The sequence below is a fragment of the Penaeus monodon genome, unplaced genomic scaffold, assembly GCF_015228065.2.
Source record: "Penaeus monodon isolate SGIC_2016 unplaced genomic scaffold, NSTDA_Pmon_1 PmonScaffold_3716, whole genome shotgun sequence".
In the NCBI taxonomy this organism is placed as follows: Eukaryota; Metazoa; Arthropoda; class Malacostraca; order Decapoda; family Penaeidae; genus Penaeus; species Penaeus monodon.
In genome coordinates, this window is record NW_023658468.1 from 1 (window position 1) to 5,920 (window position 5,920).

Genomic DNA, 5,920 nt, shown 5'->3' on the forward strand with positions numbered 1-5,920 from the left:
TTGCCAAAATTAAATTTTTTTTTTGAAAATTTTTATTAAATGAAAAAAAGGGGGATTTTTGTTTTTTTAAAAAAATTTTTTTTGTTACATTAAATATTGCTTTTTTTTTTTTTTCCCCCATGTGAATTCCAGATTGCAACAACAACAGCAAAAAAAAGAAAAATTCTCCAAAATGCACGCGATGACCTTACCTTGGGAGGGGGGCACGCTCAGGGGAGAACTTTTTTAATTTTTCCATGCCGAGGCTCATCCCACAGTTCTAGTAAAGGGAAAGGGGGAGATCTAGAAAAAGGTGAAGGATATCATGTCACTCTTGTTCATGTCTTTTGGGATTTTTGGCAGTTGTTAAGGGAAGGTTCCTTTATTAGACAAACAAAAGGGAAGAAAATTTTTTTTTTTTTTTTCTTGTTTTGGGGGTTTTTTTTCCCTTTTATTTTATAGAATACCTTTGAATACTGCATTTTATCAGGAAAATTTTAAACCTTTTTTTTGTACGAGAAATTAATTTCTATCTTTTTAATGATGTGACTTTTCCCCAGAAAAAAATGAACAAGCATTCTCACCCAATGCCCCTCACTGCTTTGTCTGATCCCAGCTCTCAGCTCAGCAAGGTCCCGTTCCTTTTTGTTTTTCGGGTGGGGGAAAGTGGGGTTTTTGGGCATTTTGCCTTTTTTTTCATGTGAAAAAAAAATAAATAATGATAAAAAAAAATAATATAAAAAAAAAAAAAATAATAAAAAAAAAAAATAAAATAATAATTAAGATAAAATAATAAAAATAAACTTTTTTGTAAAATTCATTTATATTCTCGCTTGAAATATATTTTGTTTTTTTTTTATTTTGACTGTTATTCTCACATGAAAAAGTACTTTTTCTCTGACTAAAATTATTTTATGATATTGTTGACAGGTTACCTTTAAAAAATGCCAAGAGTAAAATGAACATATCTTCAACACGAAAATCACACCCCAGTTGGAACTCCCTCGGGTTGGGGTATCCTAGAGGAGGACTTCAGCCCCTCGGGTTTTCCCTTTAAGCTTTTTTTGCAGCAGGTGTTTAAATCCTTGATGTTTTGTTTGCTTGAGGAACAGTTGATCAAAAAAGCGGTAAAGACAGATACTGCTTTTTGCCCCTCTCTCCTCTCCTTCCTTCCTTCTCTCCTCTCCTCTTTTCTTCTCCTCCCTTTTCTTCCCCTCTCCTTCTCTCCTCTTCTCTTCCTCTCTCTCTCTCTCTCCTGGTGGGTGTGGTGTGGTTGTGCGTGTGGTGTGGTGGGTTTCGGTGGTGGTGTGGTGTTGTGTTGTGTGTGGTGTGGTGTTGTGTTGTGTTGTGTGTGCGTGTGGTGTTGTGTTGTGTGTGCGTGTGGTGTTGTGTTGTGTTGTGTGTGGTGTTGTGTTGTGTGTGCGTGTGGTATTGTGTTGTTGTTGTGCGTGGTGTTGTTGATTGTGTGGGCGTGTGGTGTGTTGTGTTGTGTTTGGTGTGTGTATGTGTTTGGTGTGTGTGTGTGTGTTTGGTGTGTGTGTTGTGTGTGTGTGTGTGTGTGTGTGTGTGTGTTGTGTGTGTGTGTATGGTGTGTGTGTGTGTGTGTGTGTTTGGTGTGTATGTGTGTGTGTGTGTTTGGTGTGTCGGTGGTGTTGTGTGTGGTTGGTGTGTATGTTGTGTGTGTGGTGTTTTTGGTGTGTATGTGTGTGTGGTGTGTTTGGTGTGTATGGTGTGTGTTGTTTTTGTTGTGAATGGTGTTGTGTGTGTGTTGGTTGGTTTGTATGTTGTGTGTGTGTTTTGGTGGGTGTGTTGTGTTTGTGTGTTTTTGGTGTGTGTGTGTGTGTGTGTTTGGTGTGTGTGTGTTTGATGTGTGTGTGTGTGTGTGTTTTGATGTGTGTGTGTGTGTGTGTTTGTGTGTGTTTGTGTGTGTTTTTGCATAATTTCGTTTTCTTCAGTTAAAAAAAAAAATTGGGGAAATATTTTATAGTAACATGTTTTATTATCACAGAAGAGAGATTGAGTATATAGGTAGGTGTACAGTGAAGATGCCTCTGGTAGTTGGATTGCAACTTTGTTAAGGTGTGTTTTCCATGTTCTGTATTTCTGTAGATTAAAAATATTTATCATAAACAGTATTGCTATTTGCATGGATATGATTATCAATTCTGTAGTTATCATCATCTTCAATCATACATCATCCATCACCACCACCATCATCATCAATCATTACCAACCCATCGTCATCATCCTCATCATCAATTCTTCACCACCCATGTCATCATCATCATCACCATCAGTCATCACCATAATCATCAATCATAACCACCCATGTCATCATCATCGTCATCATTATCAACATCAGTCATCACCACCCACATCATTATCATCAGTTTATTTGATTATTTATTTACAAATTATGAATGGTAAACATTTAACTCCTTTTCCAAGGTAATAGCCAACAATCAAAAGGACAATGGGCAAGAGATAAATAAAAGTCTCTGGAACTTTCAGAGGAGACTACCTTCTGGAACGAATGAGGAATGATGATGAATTTTATGAGTGCCTTAGTGGTGAACCTTTTTTTTTTTCTTCTTCTTCTTACTTTCTTTCTTTTGTCTTTTTTCAAAGCGTATCGAAATATAGGGGATTTATTGTATTTTAATTATGTTTGAATGGTATGACAATTAGTTCAAGTTTTAAAGTTTTACCCCTTAGACTCTGTCCCTTACCTCCTGCCTCGGGCAAACTTTTGTCTGTTGATAATTCTTTGCTTGATTTTAACCCACGCCGAATATGTAGATTTCACTCTCATGTCAAATATATACCCTAAAGTGGAGCATTGTGCGAGGTAAAATGAGTAGAGAATGATCAGAAATAAGATTCTTCATGTAAGCAATATATATAACACGGTAAAATCATGTGAATTATGTGCCTTTAATGGTAAAAAAGAAAAATTTGTGTCTCAGGTTATAATATCCACATACATAGGGGAAGTGTATCTGAATGGCTCAGCCAGAGGATGACACAGAGGGAAGAAGCCCCTGATATGGGATAGCAGCATGCTTAATCGGGAGAGTAATAGACCTGAGAGGGACAGATTTACTGGCTCAGTCACTTTATATTTTTTTTTTTTTTTTTTGAAAATTAGGTTTACATTTCTGGGGCAGGGAAGGAGAGGTGAGAGGGATATGAAATCTTGGTTGTACTGATACTAATCATTAAACACTACCAAAAACAGTACTATATATTATTACTTGTAAGAATGGCAGATTGGATTGATTTTTTCTTTTTTAGAAGATTTATTGGTTTTCCATGTGTGGACAGAACATCTTAATTTTTTTTTGCTCCATTACGTTTGGATGTGACTAAAATGTGGGAACGACTTGAATTGCTAATACTTTTTCATCCCTTACTGGTAAAATTGACATTTTTCATGTACCAGATTTAGTTGTGGTTAAATTACGGGAGCCACATGATGTTGTAGAAGGTACTTATATTTAATTCAAGTTATAAGGTAGCCTGTTTTGTGAATAGTTTAAATACTCATATTTAATGAACTGACTTTTTGTCATTGCACCAAACTAAAACGGCAAAGATGTTTTGTAATCTCCAGTCAAGATCGCAGTAGCGAGGCGAGGAAAGAAGGCCCCCAGGCAGCTCACGTGGCAAGAGGAACCTGGAAGCCCTCCCGCGGTAGACCCAAATATAAATACACAAAGAAATCCCCCCACAAAGGTGCATTGTAAAGCTATAAATATGAACCAGATTAGTGGAGGACTTGGAAAACTGTCCAAACTTTCTTTTCCAGCAATCAAAACCCCTCCTCTGAAGACAATTAAAAAGGAAGATATAATGTTGATTATTCATTTTCTTATTTCAAGTATCTTTTGTATTGTACAATGTTGAATATCTTTCAACACAAATCCTGTGCCTGAAACTTATTATTTTCAATTTGTAATTTTTTTCTGTTCTGTTCTCATTCATTGAGGCTGAGATTTAGATGTCCCCAAATCAGGAGGCTTGTGAACTGGTCATTGTTCATTACACTATAAAATTTTCCTTTCATCAGTATTCTTCTTTCCACAGCATGGACCTAGCAACCTCCAGATAATCCCCTTCATAAAATAGAAAATTAAGCAAGTTGACATGTTGAGAGAAAGTGCTGCACTGCTAAATGTCAGTGGAGCGAACATGCCAATTGTGTGGAGTGATTGTTCACCATGGAACATTCAAGGGGCAATGTTTTAAATGTGGTGGAAGAAGTACTGAGGAAGAAGTTTAAGAAGAGGTAAAAAATGTTTTTCCTTGGCCTCAAGGAGTGTGACACGCAGTTTCCTTGCCAAAGGCTGCATTCATCAACCATATTAAAGTTTCACAATCCTCTAGATCTTATGACCTGTGAGGATGTGAAAATCTTCGCAACAAAAGTATCGGCTCAAAGCTCCACTTTAAAGAACCTCCTCTTGACAGAGACAGACACATAACTGTTAGAGTTTTTAATAGGCATTTTACAAACGCGTTACCATTTGACCACACATGACGTCTCATGAAGGGTTGAGGAATTTTGTGTGTGAACTCTGTGGTAATGCTTTATCAACACGAAAACCTTAGAGCTTCATGCTTTAACTCACACTGGTGATAAAACCCTACCAGTGTGTAATATGTTGGTTTCCACTTTTTGACAAAGGAGTAACTTGCACACTCATCTTAAAGCCACACAGTATCAAAAAAAGTATCATTGTCAGTTTTTACCAAAAATTCATTTGAAGAAAGAGATTGCAGTATATCCATGAGTGAATAAAGTGTTCCCCCCTCTGGTGAGAAGGCCCCTACAAAATGTGAACTGTGCAATGCCAGCTTTGTTTATCCTCACTATTACTAACGGCAACTTAAGAAAACATACAGGTGTTTAAACCTCATAAATGTCATATTTGTAATAAATCATTTGCCCATCAAGAGAAAAATCGCAATGCTCATATGTTTCACACATTCAGATAAAAAAACCATATGAATGCAAATTGTGGGTCAGGTTTTTTCATTCGAAAAACCACTTTGTGCTGCACATGTACCCGACCACGGCCATACGTACAAAGTAGAAGCCCTATTATAATCTTTCAATTCACCTATGTTCTTTTAGTGTCTGCCTGGTTCAGGAGGCGATGGGTTGGTAGCAGATGAAGAAGGAGGCTGCACGTGCTGTACTGCTGTGAGGATGGCAGAAGGAAGCGAACACTCCATGAAACCATTGAAGAGCCATGCAGATTATGCGTGATGGGAAAGTTGTTAAAGTCCCATGCCTAGACCAGTGCATATTTTTAGGCAGATTACACAACTCTCTATGGTTATTCACACAACTGACAGAGGAGGGATTGAAAATTTATGGAACATTTCTTTGCTGCCCTTCAAGTTCAAGTGGTTGAAGTACGTTCAGAAGACTTTTAAAGATCAGCAATATTTTCCTTTTCTTAGATAATTTTTTTATTATCTAATAATTTTTAAAGTTAATAGTATGCTATTTTTGGAATGCATTTTTCCAACCAACAAAATTTAATGTTGTGAATATTTTTTTCAATTATTATTTTTATTAATGGTTAGTTAAGACAATACAAAATGTTATCAAACAGAGAGCTCATTATAAAGACAAAAGTGTACCATTATATGGTTAAGAAGAAGAAATCCATAACACATAGTATATGACTCCCAAAAAATTGGTATTACCATGGCCCTTTGCAGAAAAATACTGTAAAGGAAATGGAGTTGAGAAATTATAGTAATTAAAAATCAGTTCCCACTATTTAGAATAGTCCTTCAGATAAAATGGGCATGTATGACCATGTAATACAGGGCAGGATTAATGAAGGATTATTTTTTGCGGCATTTTTAAGACTAAGATAGACCCTTTTTTTATCTTCCATTTCATTTTTCTTTTTCTAATGTACTC

The 5,920-nt window shown here is 36.4% G+C and overlaps 1 pseudogene; it reads left to right on the forward strand.

The window, feature by feature from the left end:
* Positions 1 to 3,038: 3,038 nt before the first annotated feature.
* Positions 3,039 to 5,421, forward strand: LOC119570744 (annotated as a pseudogene).
* The last annotated feature ends 499 nt before the right edge of the window (positions 5,422 to 5,920 follow it).